Raw genomic sequence first — 20799 nt, 5'->3', positions numbered from 1 at the left:
TCAAAGTTCTCATGTTTTCCATGTACACTTCATTTTCAGGAAAGGCATTTTGAAATATATAAAGTGAAATTTATTTGTCAACAAATACATGTAGCAAAAATTGCAAAGTTTTTGAATAAGTTTTTCATAGTTAAATTTATATATATATATATATATATATATATATATATATATATATATATATAATATATATATATATATATATATGTGTGAATTTAACATAAGATTTTTTAACTGATCAGTTTCCATTTGATACACGTTTTAAATATTGTGATCTGTTGATCTTACCGTTCCAGGTCTTTCAAAGGACAGATTTTGCATTTTTTTTGTATATTCCATTATCAGATTGCACTTAGTACGTGTAATCCAAAAAAGATATCAACAAAAGTACCAAGAATTTATAATCATTATTCTTCTAACACTAAATTCAATATTGATATATTTTTATAAACAGTTACATGTACTCGTTAAAAATTTGTGATGTTTCACTTTGTGATGACGTATCTGTATAATCTGTCAAAGCATTTTTAAACAGACAGAATTTATCAACAGACTTTCATGTATAATTCATTTCCTAAAATGTTGGTTATTCTTCCAACATATATAGATATGTTTTCTACTAACCTTAATATTTTGCATTCAGTATCCAGTATAATAGATCAAAGTACAAACGTTTTTATTTTGTATCTAACTATTATTTACAATGAAAACATATATTTAACAGCTCATTTCATGTTGAAACTACAATTATTGTATGTTCATAATAGAAGAGATATTTGTTTTATTGTACAGTAATATATTGTTTTTTTAATGAAACATTTATTGCCTGAGGTTTTTCTTTTACAGTCAAGTGTGATTGAATGTGTCCACTGGAATGAAGACGTGTTGGAAGTATATCCTCTCAACTTTTTCATGGCTGTTCAGACCTTCTGGCATCTGTATACATGACTCTAAGGTGAATTTAGAATCTGCTGCTCACAAGGTAAACGTATAAAAAGAGTTACTGGGTACTGGGTACATTTATATGTCACTTTAGAAAACTATCATTTGTATACAATACAGGGGAAGAAGCAGCACAATGATGTCATGTACCACATGCTGACTGTCAGAATTGCTGTGGAAAAGACAATGTCAGGATTTACAATAATTGAATACCGTGAAATATTACAGGTAGTGTGTATGCTGTTGTTTAGCCAGCAGTTACCATGCCTTTCATATGAACCCCGCCCCCTAATCTTCATGCACACTCCATACAAACAAACACAATTTAACTTCTACTTCTCTGTGCAAATATATATTTTTTACTATTGCCCAAACTTGGTGCAAAGTTCATAACACTCTTAAAAACCATGGTCACCTGTCATTGACCACGGTGGTGGCTGTGGTTGATCATGATTGACCATGAGTTTTGGCCATGTTTGACCATGTTAGACCATAGTAATTTGTGCCATTTAACAAACATGGTCGTCTATGGTTGACCGCGGTCATATAGCCATGGCTGACCATGTTTTTTTGGCAATGGTTGACGATGGTAGACCATAGTAATTTGTGCCATTAACAAACATGGTCGTCAATGGTTGACCATGAATTAACATGGTACACCATGGTCATATGACCATGAACTAACATGTTTAATTCCTGGTTGACCATGTTCACTTTCGCCTGGGATAATTGCTATATTATACGAAAAATTTTATGCCGTACGAATGCCGTAAACGAAATACTAGTTTACTGAATGGTATCCTTTTCAATTGCTTGATTAGGCCCACGGCTTCCCGTTCTGACACCTCCATTCCATATTCTTTTATAATAGTTTTGTTGTCTATCTTGTTCGGTGTGTAAAATAGTACTAACATCTTTATGTTTTCCCTGAATGGTTTACTAATACTAGTATATTGCTGAGTCAGAACCCAGACAGATAGTCCGTAGTGTCTTGCGCTGAAACCAAGTTGGACTAAAACATCACTGCGCTTCTTCATATCTTTGGACGAGGAGCAGTCGTCGAGTACTATTAAAGTGTTCGTGCCGGCCCATTCGTCTCGTACGTAGGTTAGTGTATCATTCACAGCATCGGGTCCGACCGGAAACACGAATACGTTGTCATCGGCGAAAATGAATCTTTTATTATACGTTTTATTAATCATGAATGTTGGGCAAATGAATATCACATATTCGAATTTCCTTAAGTACGGACCGGTGAGGAGATCCATTACATATTCTGTTTTGCCAGAATCTGTCGGTCCAGTTATAATCATGTTGAATGGCGGGGTAGCGTATATTGACATTTCCTCTGGATCTATATACTGTAAATAAATGTAATTAATATTGCTAAAGATAACAAACCAATTTTACCATATTCGTGAATAGGGTCTGCGCCGGTCGTAGATGCTGCCCGTTCCCGTTCCGAAGGCGATAGGCGAGGGGAGGGGAGGGGAGGCCCTCCCGACTCGTATCAGTCGCTCCTCCGGGCTCGTCCTGCCACTTCACAGGATCATCCCACCCTTCCATCTCATGTATAGCACTTTCTCGAACTTCCGTGTTTATATCACCATTCACCCCGAAGGACATAGATTCTGTTGCGTATTGCAATTCATTATTATAACCCGAGATTGCCGGGCCCGAAAGAATGACCATCTCAGACGGTAAGAGAAGTAAATTGGGCGAAACTGCCATATCAAGTTTGACACCAGTATTCATTATTGTGTCTTGATATCGCCGATAACTGATTACTTTGTCGGTATTGCGAATTTCATCTTCGAGGAGAACGCCGAATTCTTTTCTTACTTGCACTGCACTGCCAGTATCACCTACTATGGTACTGCGAATATTTGCTTGTGCGCCGAGTATGCAATAAACGTAGGCTTCAAGGCTTTCATTGAGGCGGGCGAGACCGGCCTTTGTTAGTCCCGAGTCTCCCTTCAGAGGGATGAAACTATTATATTGCCCCTCCGATCCATCATTTCGGAAGAAATAGTGTGGTCGGTCTTTGTCGGACAGTACATGTTTTTTCTTTCCAAAAATTGTATGTGTATAGAAAACACCTCCGTCGGCGGAGAGGAAAAAGTCGTGTCCATTGTATACAGCGGCAGGCTGTCGAACAGGCCCACGATTAGTGTAATATTCATATCCATAACCAAGACCTTTATTTTGACCTTTTCGATAACGAAAGTCGGACTTCGTTGGGCTTATATTTCCAAATTCTGTACAGAGAAGTTCATATTGGACGAGATTGTACGGATTGTCGCCCGCTTTGAAGGTGGGGGTATCGTCTGGAAGTGCAACGCCCATTTCGTGAAGGATCCTACGTATTGTAAAATATACATGGAAACGACAGAATGATCGTATTTGCTGAGGAAATTTCTTATCAAAGAGATGGGCGAATGATATACCACAACCAGTAGTGCTGCACCATACAGCGAAATTTAATTGCTGGTCCCAGTATTTCATCTTTGGGCCGCCCAGCCAGACATTACTTTCTTTAGCTGATCGATGAGTGATTACGTTATCTTTGAACACATCCCTTGGATGAAAAGTAAATTTTTCTGTCGGCGTTACATATATTTCTAAGTCCATGAGAATAGGTTTTACTCCCCCATCCGGTTTGGAAGGAATATCAGCATGCTGTACTGTCGGTATGCTCGTCTTATTCAATTGAAAAGCAACTGGGAATGCGTCTGTACTCATTATTCGTGTTTCTATATACAGATAGATTTTAATGGAGGAGAATTTTCCCGTAATCCCTGTCGGAATCATACTAACATTCCAGACTATGTTAATACTTTATTTCGGATACAGGTTTAAACGAATTTTTTATTTTTTACTAAGAATAGATAACATACTGCAAACAATGGAGAATTTTATAAAGACATCAGCAGTGGCAAATACGACAGAGGCACTACCTTCGGCACCTTCGGATGCTCGATCCATAATAGAGACGAAACGTGGAAAAATACTCTGTGTCATCGCAAGTGGTCAAAGTAAGTTATTTTTTGGTAAGGAGTTTACAGTTAGAGAAGTGGAAAGGTGGAACGATGAATCCATAACACTAGTCTTTAAAGTCTATGAAGCGAAATACAGTTCTCTTATAAGTGATACCATCACTCAAAGTTTCATAGATCTAGGAGCCCGCGCAATCAGTCAGGTAGTTCCAATCGATGATCGAGATAACTATGCCACTGATCTTAAAAAGGATTTTATTCTAAACAGTGAAATAAAACGATTATCAGGATGGATAGCCTACACGTGGGGGACCGTGATTGCTCTAATTTCCACCGGTTTAATTACGGGTAAACATTTAAATTTAAAAAAAATCGGGCTTAATATAATACCCGAAATAAATGGATTCAACTTCTCAAGCACCAACTCAGCAAACACAGAAACGACTCCGTCACCAACACCTCCGACACAGCGCAACATAGAGAAAATTACCTTTACATCCAGGGAGAGTTGCTGCGGGCAGGCGACTAGCGGAATGGAACAGGCAAAACAAGGAGAAGAAACGCCAAGCAATGGAGAAGGGGAGTGATGCGGTAGCGAGTCCCTTTCGAGACCGTTCCGATAGGGTACCGCCTACAACGAAAGAACAGTGTGATAATAAATGGTATAATAAATGTTATCTTGTTTTAGGAATTGTGGGAGTTTCATTGACTGCATTAGGGCTATATTGGGGGCGTGCTCGGCATAATTGTTCCCTCCGGAAAGATGAACCGCTTCAGAAAGCGAAAAAAACAGAGCACGTAGCGGCTCCCTCCGGAACAGTTCCGACAGGGGTTCCGAGGGGAGGGGGGATTGCCAGCTACTCTACATTGCATGAGATGGAGTAATACATAATTTTATGACTAATGTTTCCAATTACGAAACATATAACTTCCGAAGAGGATGGTGATTCCTGCGACAGTGTCCTACTAAACCTGTTCTCCCATATTTTTTTATTTTTATTTTTATATACTAGTCAGCAATAATGGATACTAAAACAGTTGTAAACACAATGTACGATGGTATTGTAATCGCAGGACTTGCGATGGGATATCTTATGATCTCCAGCAAATTTCTGAAAATGGATATGGGCGATCCAAGTCGACCAAATTTAATTCGATTGGCAAAATTAGGCGGTGCGACTGCTGCCGCGGTTGCGACCAAAGATCTCCTTGAACAGAAAAATATTATTCCTGCAGAACCTTATACTTTGTAATAATATACAACCATGGCTTCAGCTATAGGAATGACAGTTCTCGGTGCTGTATTAAATGCAACGGCATTCACAGGAGGAAATATTATCGGACAAAAGCTTTCTGGGAATGGTGAGGCTCTTATTGAAGAAAAAATTAGACATGATAAAGCATTAGAAAAGTTTGAACATGACAAAAATGTCTGGTCAGAAAAAAGATTACTACAAGCTGATTTTGAAAGAGAAAATCAGGCTAAAGATATTCATGCTGCGGCAGAATTAAGAGATACAGATGCAGAAATCCTGGAAGAAGCGGCGGCGACTGCGTCAGCGCAAGCCAACTCTGCATCAGGCGAAGCAGTTCAATTCTCAGATTATTATCAGCCAAGTCAAGAGCAAAAAAAAATATGAGATGATCTATATTGCTGGGGGATTGGCCTTGGGATGGTTTATGTTACACCGGTAGGCGGAACGACTACAATAATTCAATACAAAAGCTAGTTGGCCAGTTATTGAAATTGATCATGTTTCCATCCTGATCTGTTATCCAGATACGCATTGAACTCATATGGTCTGAACCTTTTCTCAATGGCATGGAAAGTGCTCCGTTTTTAAAATCATAAGTAACCTTTTCACTTATTTCTTTTGTATCCTTGACGGGAAGTATTTGTAAACAGTCCGATAATTTTCCCTGTATGTATTCGCCAGAGCCAAATGAAACATAATTTCCAGTAACATCAATGACATCTGAATGAACTATGTATTTAGTAACTGTTAAGAAATCTGCTCGACCTGAACTCATAGTACTTTTTTCCACGGGGTTGTCCTCAGGTTTATCTGAAAAGCCGACGACGTTGGCGAAGCTACCTGTGGCATTGAAATAGACTTTAATATCTTTAGCCAAAGTTAGAAGAACGTGGTTTGTCGGCAGATGTTTTTCAAAATTAATTTTTTGCTTCAACCCGATTGCTTTGTTTAACGTATCGATATTGTAGTTACCTGGACGTATTGATCTAGTCTTCTTCGGTTGGTCACCTTCTTGATATTTTAGTACATTATTCGCCCTCGTTATGTTATGCCATGAATTATATAGTCCACACTCTAGCAGTCTTATCTTCGTAAACTGTGCCATGTCAATGCTAGGGTTAAAATTAACAGTAACCGGTTCGCCTGTTTTGCTTACAATCCAAATGATCATCGTTGTACGTTGTATGTATATATTACTAAGTATAAGTGTTTGATGAATATTATTACAAGGTATTATTTAATTTTCACTGTATATTATAGGATAATTATGTCTGGCCCAAGTAACTTTGGTCTAGGTGCAATTCACGTACAAAATCTTGAGCTCGAAGATCTGAGTGATGTTAAAGTGAACAATAATACTAAGATAGCTGGTAATCATAATAAGGATTATGTCCTTCGTTATAAAGACCGTGAGAAACATTTCGTGTTATCGCCAGCGACAGCACAGAAACACATACATTCTGTAGAATTTTCTGAACTTAAAGACGTCGATGAAACTGTAATTGACGCCACAAAGGCTTCGAATGATCCTACTCCTTTTGCACTGACGTGGAATGTGGATAATCAGAAATTCATGCCTTATAATGTACCGCGTAACATCTTAGATATATTGGATAGTGAAATTGCAGGTGGAGTTGCTGAACTGCCAGGAACTCCAAATGTTATTTATTTCGATAGCAATGTTAACAAGTACAAGTTGTTAGATTTTCGTAGTTGGCTTACTCCTACGAATCCATACATTAAACTACTCGGTATACCGATTCACCTCAAGATCAAACCTCTTTCAACAATAATGAAGGCAGATAATACACTAAGAAGGTGGATAAATAATGGGGAGAATTATTGTTCATACAATGCTAGCGGAGTTCCAGTTAGATTATTTTGGGACACAACTTTAAAGAAACTGGGCTTGAAAAGTGATGGGGAGGGGGCAGCTGAATTAAATTTACAGACAACAAATCAACAGATGACTGATAATATGAAAATACTTCAACATGGTACAGTTCTCATTAGGTGTGTAAAGTTAGCTACTGGAGATGAATTTGATGATTTGGTTGGATATTACGCTATGAAAACAGATAACAGAACATCTTGTGATATTATTATAAATATCGATAAAGACCGTAATGATATAAATATCGAGTGTTTTGTTGGTGGGAATAGAGTAGAGAATGACTCTGGAACTACATTTGTACGTAAAGATAAAAGTGTTAATACTTTGGATATCAGTGTTATTTATCTAAAACGTCTCATATTGTTTGAAGTAATGGTCTTCCGACATATTTTAAGTTCAGAAGAAATTTCTAAAATTTTATCTATCGGATGAACAAGTTCGTACCGATAGGAAATCTCGAGTTCAGAAAAAATTCTGTAGAAAATGTTTCTGAAAAACTGTAGAGACTCAGACCTCTGAAATCACATGACAAGTTGCTAAGCAACTGGAAGGGTATTGCGAAAGCGGTATTGCGAAATTCCTGTAAAGTCCCTGCTGAAAAGGTATTGCGCAACAGTGTTCAAGATCGGAACGGTTACTGTATGGGAGGGAATAAAATAGGTGAAAATCTCGTTCCGATAGGTGTAGGAAAAACATAGTAAATTCACACAACCAGAAACCGAGTATATACTTACATCCAGAAGACAAAAATCAGCACTGGAACACTTATGGAACTGTGCAGAGCTGCAGCACAGTCAGAATCTATCTAGCAAATGATCTCCCTTCCATCCGGTAATAGAATACTGTTCTGTTAGGGAGATTACCCAGTGAGTCATAGCTAGTGTATTGCGCAAGTCCAGGACCTGACTCAGCAGGGAATTTCCCCGCTTAGTTCAGGACAATGCACTGCTGCTGCGCCAGCTGTTGCGCGTGCGTGAGTTCATATATAGGTCAGGGTCACACTTTAGTTACATGGATGGTTAATTTTTCCTTCGCTCCCTTTAGATAAAATGAATAAAATGGGATTGTAAAATTCTTATTTATCCCCAGTTGGGAATAAATACTTACTACTCTCATGTAAGGCACATCGTGCATTATACAGGCCTAATGAATACTTTATAGAATGGCACTACAGTAGTTTGTTACATCGATCACACTCGCTGTGAAAATTTCAACCAATCAACAGCCAGTACTTATAAATTTTTCCATATTTCCTAATTATTGTTCATCATTGCTTGACATCTTTGTTTATTGTCTTATTAGGACAGGTAGAGATTGGGATTTAGATTTACATGTGATCTCAAAAAAATGCAATTTGAACAAATCGAATATTGGAGAGAATGTATTGCTCATCCCTGGTGGTAGCTCTCACAGGAAAGACTTACAATACACATGCTTGTTCCGCAAAATTTCAAAACACCTACTGCCTGAGATTTTCATCAGAAAGACCTTCACTATGACAAATCCTATAGGCAACTAAGTATAACAGACAATCTTTAATTCATAAACACTGTGAGTGGATAAGATAATTGCAAATCCATGCCAGTTACAACCATGTAGATACAGAGCAATGAGATTGCCTTAACACATTAATGTACTGTAGTCATGACAGTGACTCAGTGACGCATGACAGTGACTCAGTGATGCATGACAGTGACTCAGTAACACACGACAGTGACTAAGTGACACACGAAAGAAACTCAGTGATTCATGACAGTAACTCAGTGATACATGACAGTATCTCAGTGACGCATGACAGTGACTCAGTGACTCATGACAGTGACTCAGTGACGCTGGACAGTAACTCAGTGATGCATGACAGTAACTCAGTGGCTCATGAACACATCTGAACCTGTTTATCCTACAAGACTTACATGCCAAATTCCAGATGTCAGATGAGTACTTTAGTTTAAAGAATATGCAAAATGTCACACAAATAGTATTAAACACAGCAGATTAGAGTGATATGTGAAAACATCTCAACTATGTCATCACTGAGACTCAGTATACAATATCCAAAACTGTCAGATGAGTAATCATGAAGAATAGGATTTTTTCAAAAAATTTACAGAAACAAGTCATAGTCCATGACATAGTTCCTGCCTGTCATTGGGAATTTGTCACTGGAAGAGACTAAATTGAAGTTGATATGATGCGCATGAAAAGAGAAATGCACTTCCAAAGCCTTGTCTGTGACGGATGTCCATATTGGATTGTATGTTAACAAAAGGATAATAGTAATAGTATGAATTGCATAGGATTATGTCCTTTTACCAAGTTGGACAGAATTAGGTGTGTCATGCCCTGACTCTTGAAATGTCAAAATTCAACTATCTGCAAGAAACTGGTCCAGGAATGTCTGAGTAATGCTCTTGACATAAAAAAGGCAGAATGCCAGATGTCGACCGAAAATGCCCCAATGTTCAGTAAAGAAGAGACTTCCTATTAGCTATCGATACTGCTAATGCCTTTCCTTGGCTGTTAGATCTTTGTATACCAGTATGATCAACATCCCCAACAAGTGTCATAAGAAGTTATGCAGTCATTCACGATAAAGATTGATTATCAAAAACATTGTTTCTCATGTTTAGAGGCTCAACTTTACTACATGTGCACAGAACAATGGAGTTGTTCTATACACTGTCCCATGTTGGGGCTTTAATTTTCCAATTCTTTATCAAAAAACTATAAAGTTTAAATAAGGAACAGTCAATATCCATGTTTTCTCAAATACCATTACCATCAAAGTTCATGTCTTGCTTTGGGAAGCAAGCAAGGAGTGCTGATGTTTGTTAATGTAGGAGCATATTACAATATACACTAAACTGATTATAATTATGACGGTCATATAATATTGCGGTCAAATGACTAAACTGATAATATATACTTATTCATAATTCACATTGGATTATATTTTACAGATGAACTATCTCAAAATTCCACATTACTTGAAGGAATTTTTTGTGATTTGTATTAACAGCATCAATCATGAAGTTTCCTTGGGTGGCCATTTTAAAGACCATCACATGCTCAGTGTTTCATTTACGATGGTATATCAACAGGGAGATTTTTCCCCTTTACCAAAAATTTACTAAGGGGGATTTCAGCAGTTCATGTGTTCTACTTGTATCTCTAAGGTGTTACTGGCCCCTTGACAAATAACTAGGGATTCCAACATGTCAACAAAGGGGGGATCCCCATCCTCCTGTCTAGATAAAACACTGCACACTATATGGGACAGTGAAGGGCAACTTCATACCAGTGGGTATGTATTTCTGAAAAAAACACTGATATTTTTAAGAGTTAAAAATTCAAAGTCCATCTGGTAGTTGATTGGATTTTATTCATACTGACATTGACCTTTCACATGCAGTCAACAGCATGTGTGTCACAGAATGACAGTATGAATACATAGCCCAATACCAGTGTGTTGCCCCTTAGGGAGGCTATTTACATGTCTATTACATGTACTTTCAATTTCAAACTTCTGCTTTTCAATAGGACAGACTGACAGATGTGTACATTGTTATCTGACTTCTTCACAAGTCAAAACTGCTTCAGATGTTCACAGTTTACATGCTCTTCACTGCCAACACTTGCTTTATGAATTCAAGTTTGCAACTATCACCATGGTAACTGGAAAAAGATCCAATCAAAGAGTAAATACCAACAGCTCCTAGATAATAGATTTAAACAAAACGGTATACATGCAGCCACAGATTATTCATGACATGTAACTAACCTTCACCTTAGAATACCTTAATGTTATAATTTCATGATTTTGTTCACAAAGGACAGTGTTCTTGAATGCAACAAATACTGGTCAGAAACATCTTAAGTTATGTTTCATTAAAAAAATCTGTTAGAGTTTGTGAGCTTGCAATTGGTGAACTCATCATAGTCTGCACAGAAGAGATGAATGCACAATCAACATAGTTAAAGCCCGATGGAATAACATTAACTGCAAATATTATGCATTATTTTCATGATTTCATTTTAAAACCAAAGTTATTTTGTGTAAATGTGCTGACTGAAGGACAGTGTATATGAGTATCACTGCTCACTGATTTGGACCATGCCTACACATTTTAACAGGTTAAATAATAAACAGGTGCGGCAATCATAAAATGGCGGCCCACAGAGAAGTACAAAATATGCAGTATTTCCTACACATACACATTGTGATCAAAACACATGATGGCCAACATTTTGTTGTTGTAATTTTTATTTTCTGTGTCACATGCTTTTTGAAAATGGTGGGAAATCTAAATTGATGTTATAGAAAATGTTTGAATTTATATGCCACTTTTGACACTTATATAACAGTGTTATACTTTTGTCAGTCTTGAATGGGTCTTATTCAAAGAAGGTCATGGAAAAGGGGACTGGTAAACATTCACATCTTTAAACTCCCAATTACATTCAACCCACCAAAACAGTGACAAGAATTGATCAGAAATATATACAAATGACTTCAAACGCAGATTTGAGCACTTGGACATGTGTAAAATATGTACATTTGTGTAATTGTTCGTGTACTGAATACACGTGAACTACCACATATAATTCATTAGGAAGTTTTACTGCGGTAACAGTGGTGGTTTAGAACTGGGGGGGGGGAGAGAGAGAGGGAGAGAAGAGGGAGAGAGGGTTTCGTACATCATCGAGGAGACACACACACGATTCATCTGAGGGTTACGTGAGTTGCAACCAAAGTCTTGGAGGATACAATCCCAACAGCTGATTTTGATCACAGTAATCTTAGGGGGTACACCATTGATATCCTGGGGGGATTTTCAAAAACAGAATATTCTCAGGGTATGTCAATAAAAAAAATTCAGGTAGGGGGCTTGAGAAAAAAAGAGAGCTCATAAGTTGCCTAAAATATATCGTGCAAGCCACAAATTTCATCATTCAGTTGCATTTTTCGGCATGCCCTTCGGGTGCGTACCTTTAATAATAATAAGATATTTTTCAGAGCCCCAGTTCCAAGCGCGAAACTTTAATATATCAGACATATATATATCAGAGTTATCTGTATTTTTAAATATTTTGGCCTGTTACTTTAAATATCAAACATATTTTTCAGCATGCCCTTTTTTCGTGCGCATGACTTTAATATAACAGAGATATAAGCTTATGAAAGATATCTGGATGTTAATATTTTAGGCGTTCCCTTCGTGCGCATGACTTTAATATAACAGAGATATAAGCTTATGTAAGAAATATCTTGATGTCTGTAAATTGAAAGTCTCTTTTGCAAAGTGTACTAAACTTTATGAAATCTGCAGTTCATATGAAAAGCATGACAACTTCCTGATACTTTTCTGTTTTCTCTTTGAGAATTCATCATTAGAAAGCAACATGCACTAATATTTCACAATCACATTTTTCTTACAACAGTTTTGGACATCTGGTTATGCATAAAAAGTGCGGAATACACTTACAGCTTATTCAAAATACTGTAATTGACACTGAGAATTGACACTTTTTAAGTTCCCATTTTACAACTGACATGACAATGTCATTAACATATAGAATGACTGAATGTTTAAATGTAACCCAAAAATTATAAACATATATATATTAATATATATATATATATTATATATAGACACACACAGAATTATGAATTTACATTCCACCTTTTGGTTTTCCTTTGTCCCGTGCATCAACATTTTTCTCCGCACATAGTAGTTGATTGTATATTTGTTGTCGGAAAAAATAAATATCTAAATGAGGAGTGGAGAAAAAAAGTTAGCGGTAATCAGAGAGTGAAAAGAAAAATTTGAACAGTGGATCAGGTACGAAAACAATAATGCAACCTCTTAAATCTTCCAGCCCTCCCCCCCCCCAATGATATCAAACGGTCCACCCTAGAGAGTGCCACTGTCACCTTCCCACGCCCCTCAGTATCAATACTGTACAATTACTGTTACCTTCCATTTCTGTAAAGTTTAAAGGGAAACGATGTGGATTATGACTGACATGTTTTAACTTTCATCAATCACCATCGTACCTTGGATACATATTGGTCATATGGGTCCCTACAGCGCAGTTCCGACGACACGACAGAGCCCAACACTCATAGAAAGCGCTACAAATAACAATAACTCGCTTGTACCTCGATCATCCTGGGCGCCTAGCTGTGAATACGCAAACAGTGCTGAGGCTGAGAGGACGGTGTATACGTCAATCAATCTGGTCGTCACTCACCGCGATAACTGATTATGAACTACTTTGACGATATGGCCTACCACTTGTTCTTTGAATATATTTTCGAAGATATATGGGAAGCGTCACAGGAACGTCTGAGCACAGTCCCCTGTGATCTATTCCGCTCTTGGACTGTGCGCCTTATAGACGTGTGTACGTGTTCATATATGTACGGTGGACGAAAACTACGGTGGACGAAAACGACAATGGCCGCGCTGTGTTAAAAAAATGACCGCGCTGTGTTAAAAAAAGCGCCGCGCTGTGTTAAAAGCGCCGCGCTGTGTAAAAATCGCCGCGCTCTGTTAAAAAAATGTCCGCGCTGTGTAAAAGTTGCCGCGCTGTGTTAGAAAAATGTCCGCGCTGTGTTAAAATCGTCCAGCTCCCGATGCATCGGGCAACACACTCTGCACAACTGTTCATCACAGTTGCAGTCATCGCAGGTCTGGATTCTTTCAAAACTGCTTTTTTTCTGGTACAAAATTAACGTCCAAATTATCCATGAAAAATAGATCCAAAACTACACTGTGCCACCTCTGAATGTCGCGACGGTCGATACCGTATACGCGTACCGCGGTACAGAATGAGATAAATCTATTTTTAGTATGCCAAAAAAGCCAGGACTATTGTTCTCATGTTAATTTACGAAAAAAATTGTTACTTTTTTCTTTTGATTTGAACTCTTGACCCATTTTCTGTGTGACTGCAGCAGGTATTTTTTGACAAGTACCGGTATTAGGGACGGACCATTAGATCTTGGGAGGGGGTGGTCAAAAACAGAAAAAAAATTTCAGAGCAGAAAGTTAGGGAAAAAATCTTCAAATAGTTTGCAAAATAAAAAAAAATAAATAAGAAGACAAAGGCGTAAAAAAAAATCTGCAAAAGTCTTTAAAATTTTGAATTTTTTTTAGATTTTACCGACAGAAAGCAACTTTCTGTATTTTTTAGTACATCCTACCGGCACATTTTTAATTTTAATTTATACATTGAGAGTGACTGTATCCCTTATACTGGAAGTTGTGATTATCTTATCTTTTCAGGACTTTTGTATTCTGCTCACTTGAAAATTATGAAATTATAGAACCTGTTTTCTACTTGTTTCCTGCGTACAAACCAAGCAGGTACACTAGGTAAAACATTGAAACTATGGTATGGTTGTCAAGACAGAAAGTTGTATTTGCCTTTTAAGATCAAGGTAAACAGATGCAGGCCACATCAGTTTCATTTTTTTCACAGCATTTTATTGCAATGATGAATGCAAGAATGGGTGAACAGTAGAAAACACGTCAATAATGATAAAAAAACATATCAAGTCATTATGTATTATTTTGCTTTTAAAAAGGCATTTTCAATTCTTTTTCTAAAAAGCTTTCAATTCTTTTCTCAAAAACAGCCTCAAAAAAACAACAGCAACACATGTTTTAACATTCAACAATACACTACGTAGAATGCCATCTATCCAACAAATCCCAACACAAAAACACCAAAGGGGTTGAACTTTGAAAGTTTCTCGATAGCAAATACTGAATAAATCTGCATGAATAATCGTTTTTGTGTAGCAAATTTCAAAGAAATTGGACAAGCCCTTTCAGAGAATACAGATTTTTTGACCATGAATGGCATAAATTGCCCTAAAAAGACAAATATTGAAATTTCAACACATCTATACACATCCAATCAATTTGGACATGCTGCTACAGAGAAATAGATGTTTTGATCAAAAAAGGGCAACAATTGCTCTAAAAACACAAATATGCAAATTTAACTATATTATTTAGCTTATTTTAGCTTCTCAGCTTGTCAAAATCAATTGTAAATCATGAGATATGCATGATGTTTGGTGGGGTGCATGTAGCCATTTCACCACGCAGTAGAAAGGGAAGCCAGGAAACCAAAATAGTCAATTTTCAAAACTATAGGAAGCTACTGAGGAGCAAGAAGACCATGTTTCAGAGGAAGATGTGCAATCCGAAAAAAATGCTCCCAAAGTGCCACCAAATAACACCATTTTTATCTCTATTTTTCAAAAGCTCCAACAGGAGCACCCCCTCCTGACCTTCCCCGCAAAAATACTCCCCAAGTGCCACCAAATAACACCATTTTAATCTCTATTTTTCAAAATCTCCAACAGCAGCAGGGGGACACCCCTCTCTTGACCCCCCCCCCGTGACCGCTTGCGTGGCCGCTTTTGGTGCTTGGCACCACATCTTTGCCCTCTTTATCTTCAGACAGCGACGAACTAAAAAAAAATTACAAATCTGAAAATTTACTCTGAAAAAAAAAATTGCATAGCAATAACCCCCTTCGCCTGTATACACTCGATTTTGGTAGAATTCGCTCCATAGAGCACTCGCCTATCGGCTCGAGCTATATGTCGCGCATAGTACCAAAATCTCGTGTATACCCTTCTGCGGCGGGGGTTATCGCTTAAATGAACATGAAATCTGATGTAATTCTTGGTGTGTCCATTGAAAAACAAAATATTGTGGACAAAATACTGAATTAAATCAGCAAATGCTGACAATTACTTGCCTTTAACATTTAATCGCTTAGTTATGTTAAAGTATGTATACCTTAGTTTGCACATGCACATCACTGACTTTATTTCAAAGTTACACAACCTTTAGTGATAAATCCAGAGATACATGAATGTGTGCACATGGCATAGGGGATTGTCCTTTAGGCCTACAATGCTGTCAGCTGGCCACTGCCTTCTCCGGTATTTTCAATCTATAATCCATCATGGCATATACTATGGTATAGTAGAGCTTAATTTTGAAGTGACAGGACTGGTGTTCAGCATGTGCGTATAGGCCTAAATCGTGCCGGTCTTCCCAAAACGTAAAACAGATCCTAGCTGACACTTCAGATTATTTTAATATACTTAAATCACGGATAATGTTACCGCTTCCATTTTGTACTTTCCTATAACTTTTGGTCTTTATTTTTTATTTGGTAGTCATTAAATTTTCCTGGAAACAGTTTATGTACATCTTTACCTCCCATTTGCCATAGATATATGGCAATGGGAGGTTATATGGTTGAAAAAAGTCTGTATGTGAGATGTCTGTCTGTATGTATGTATGTATGTATGTATGTATGTATGGATGTCTGTCCGTCCTCCACGCAAAAACTCAAAAACCGCTGCACATATTGAGCTGATTTTTGTTGTAGTGATGCCATATATGATGTAGATGTGCCGTTGTTAAAATAAACTTTTTAGGCCCATAGATATGCTAATGAGGTAGAAAAAAAAGCGAAAATGGTCAAAAATCAATAACTCAGGAACTACTCATCTGATCATTGTCATATTTGGGTTTTAGGTACCTTGGGCCCAACTCCTTTAAACATATAGATTTGATGTCAATATTTGATGCTTTCTATTTTTAATGATTTTTTTTTTCTTTTTTTGCCATTTTAGTAATAAATCTTTTCCTCTTAAACCGATGGTTGGATCGCTTTAAAATTTGGCGTGCAGGTACCTTGTGAAAACTCAAAATAGAATTCATCAAAATTATGGCACAATTTGCATATTTGTACTTTTGGGCAATTTTTGCCATTTTTTGTAAAAAAAATCTTCTTTGAAACTGTGTATGCCATTACTTTCTAATTGGGTGTGCAGGTTCCTAGGAGTGACCTGAAGATGACTCTGTGAACTCAAGCTGAAATTTGCAAATTTTGTGGTACTTTTTGTCATACTATCAAATTTGGTACATAGGTGAAATGTAGTAGGTTATTCATTCAAAGTCAAGTACTGCCTGTGTGAATGAGCAGATTATGATTGTGCTGTTCCAGGCTGAGGTGCTATTTATAGGAATGATGCAATGTTAGACTGTAATTGATGTTTTAACTGAATTTGACTAACATTGTATGTAACTCTTGTACTGAATAAACCCTATCAATTACCAGAAAAAATAATATAATTTTAAATAATTGAATTAATGAGGATATCAACAAAGCCAAAATAATTTTAGTGTAGAATTATTAGAATGTTCAAGTTTTTGACAGTTCATGGTGAATGCTTACCATCTTGGAGGATTAAAACATGTAAAGGCAATTTTCCTGAATCCCAACTTTGACATATTCTGAATTGTCATATATTGTGCTCTGTATGTTATCTAAAAGACATTGCTCAAAATAGTTTGTCGTGATAGGTTGGTCAAATAAATAGAGATAGAGAAAGTTCCAATTTCCATTTATGGTTGACTTGGTAAGGATAAAATAAAATTACTTTTTGAGGAAAAAAATAGAGTGATCAATTAAAAGAGTGGTCAAAGTGATAGGGTTTTTATGGTAAAGCTGGGCTGTAAGATTCCTCATGTGCTATTTATAGCAATTATGCAATCTGTGTAAACAGTGCAATGAAAGTATTACATGATTCCTTATAATGCTTTTGATGACCTTGAACTTCTTAAGTTTAAAACATTTGTCCCTTCTGTGTGCTCTCTCTGAGTACCTACAGGCTCAACTTATTCAACAGAACTTACTTGCAATGTTAATTTGAAAGTTAAAATGTGCTTGGTTAATAGGATGAAATACTGATAAAGATAACCAGCTGAAGATTCTTTATAACCGACAGATATGCTGTTTTTTTTATGACGTAAATGTTGATAAGCAAGTCTTGTTTACTTTAATTAGAATGTAATAACTCTCATTTATATTATTATAAGCAGTAGTATCAAGTTGATCAAGCTAATATTGACAAGTTGGTTGGCTGTTGGAGGTTAAAAGCTGTAAAAATAAATGTATGCATGTATGCATGTCTATCTGTTTGTCTGTCTGTCTGTCTGTCTGTAGACCCGCGTTTTTTGGAGGGTCTATGTCTGTATGTATGTATGTATGTATGTATGTATGTATGTATGTATGTATGTATGTATGTATGTATGTATGTATGTATGTATGTATGTATGTATGTATGTTAGTTATTATGTGCAGATGTATGTCTGTCACGTTAAAAACTCCTAAATCACAGCACCTCCCATCTTAGTATTTGGTGGACAGGTGCATCGAGGGGTGGAGATGTGAATTGTTGAAATAAACATGTCAAAGTCAAAAATATGCAAATGAAGGTTAAAAAAGGAAAAATCCTGCAAATTGCGAAACTTTGTAACCACTGGCCAGATTTGGTTGAAACTTGGTATGCGGCTCTTTATAGTGACTTAAGTACATTTCTTCAAATTGTGGTGAAATTTTGAAAGTTGTATTTTTTGGGCGATTTTCCTGTTTTTGTCAAAAAATCTTTTCTTAAAGCACTCATCCCATTGCCTTGAAAACTTGTATGTATGATCCTAGGGTTGACCTTTGTCAGATTTGTTCAAATTGTGGTGAAATTTGCATATTTGTATTTTTGGGGCAATTTTTCCCATTTTTTGTCAAAAAATCATTTTCTCCCATAGTATTTGTTGGATTGCTGTAAAACATGATAGTCTTGATCCTAGGGTTGTTTTCTGTCAGACGTGTAACAGTCATTATGAGATGGAGCATTTCATATTGCTGGGGTATAAGATTAATTTGGACTTGCAATGGAATTTTCTTAGTCAACCTGTAAGAATGCAATGTCATGTGTGTACTAGTAGTAAGTATCGCTGCAAAATGGGAGGACAGTGTCATTGACACTATTTTATTAAAATCCGATTTACTGGTTCCAGCGTGCGAAATTCACGCTAACCCGATGGCCCGAGACCAGCTATTTTCATGCTGGACCAGTAACTCCTGAAAAATGTCCTGCAGTTCCTAAAGACGCGGGCCAGTAACTTTCACTATATGAAAAGTAAGTTTACACAAACGTTTTCGCAAATAAAAACCGAACAGACTGATAGGTACTGCATCAAGGCGAAAGACCTTACCTCACCTTTTCTCGCGAGAGTAGTGGCGCTATTTAATACCCTCCCCATTTACTTTCGGTTCATGATCTCTTTGTGGCCATAAAAGAGTCATTGTTTAGCGTATCGAGGTAAAATGGATTTCCAGGACACCGCAACATTGCACTTTTATATGACATCGGACATTTAGCTACTAGACAACACAATATCGACATGAGAATTGTTTGGTCATATATAATATGTGAGTTGGTGAAATCGCCAATATTGGATATTTAACCACAGTTTTAGACAAGTCCAGGCTTGGCAAGACAGCGGGGCCTTATCTGTAAGGTATAGTGAAATCCCAGATTTACATCTAATATTTACCCACAATCTGACAAGTAGGCCTATGGTATCGTCTAATATAGAAATAAGAGTCGGATATAAAGGAAAATGAGGGCATCATGCAACTCCACACATCGGCTCTACCAAGTTTGTTTAATATTACGATATGGTGAATAAAAGGATCATTGCATTTATTTTGTGTGGAATACATGGCGAGACACCGATGAATCGACAGTGTTTAAACTGCTAAACTTCGAAACTAGAAAGTAAATTGCGCCTTCATTGTAATTTGAACTTGATGGCCATTTGCCTTGGTCGCCTGTAAAGATTAAATTTTTGTGATTCGTCTTTTAACGCGGGTTTCGACACTTCGGTATGTTTTCTCTTCATCACTTGCCCAAATTTTTTGTATTCCCTTTCTTGAATTTGATGATAGTCATCTTCCCTCAAAGAGGAGAGAAGCCAGAATCATTTTTGAAAGAGTCAACTATTGTAGTGACTGGATTAGCTTGTGATCCTGTGTTTAGTGCCAAACATTATCCATCCCTGATCGGAGTTCTGGACGCTTAGCTTTTTCATATTGGGACATATTTCAACTTCAAGCCGAGCTTGTGCTCGTTTTCTCAATGTTACAAATATTTGTTGTGAAAGCTGTTTTAAGAAATACAAACGTTTATGTGTTTGTGTTTAACCTTTCACTGATTTCATATGTTTTTGGCACTGAGATCAGATGCCCAAACTTTTGGTTTGATAGTCATCATCATTTGCTTCCCTTTCAATAAATTAAAAGGCACAAAAAAGTTTGATGTTAGGATGTTGAAGTGGTGTGTTTTTATTTTTTTAATAAAATGTTCTAGGCCCCCTGAGAGCGGTTTAGGGCCAGTGATTTTTTAAAGTTGCTGGCACGCTTGGCCTGTGTGGAGATTTTGCGTGAGTTTCACACGTGAGATGTTCATGTGTAGATGCTTCAACATGCAGGTCAATGTCACACAGTGTGTTGATTTGAGAATAGCTCAGCCTTTGTTGAACAAATATGCAGAAAAATCATTTCGGATTGCTTGCTGTTAGCACTTTGGTTTCCAAGCATCCCAAGAAATTTGCTGTTTTATATGAACTTGTTAAAGGTGCAGGTTTTTTATCAACTTTATCTCTGAGCAAATTGAAGAATGCAAAGGAGAATGCACGACATTCACATAATCAGACAATGTCAACAACCACCAATGCAACAACCAGGGATTAAGACTGCCCCTTTTAGTAGAAGTTTTTGAAAGGAAAAAGTCCCTCCCCTTTTACCTGAAATACAATACATATAT

The 20799-nt window shown here is 37.0% G+C and overlaps 1 long non-coding RNA gene across 1 annotated transcript in view; it reads left to right on the top strand.

Moving 5' to 3' along the window:
- LOC139139954 (uncharacterized) overlaps nucleotides 1-20799 on the top strand; it is a 241835-nt gene that overhangs the window by 1478 nt on the left and 219558 nt on the right. Inside the window, exon 2 of the long non-coding RNA XR_011553914.1 lies at nucleotides 847-955. This is a non-coding gene — a long non-coding RNA (uncharacterized lncRNA). The remainder of the gene's footprint in view (nucleotides 1-846; nucleotides 956-20799) is intronic.

Source organism: Ptychodera flava, chromosome 9 (assembly GCF_041260155.1).
Source record: "Ptychodera flava strain L36383 chromosome 9, AS_Pfla_20210202, whole genome shotgun sequence".
Lineage (NCBI taxonomy): Eukaryota > Metazoa > Hemichordata > Enteropneusta > Ptychoderidae > Ptychodera > Ptychodera flava.
This window is presented reverse-complemented; position numbering and strand designations above follow the sequence as displayed.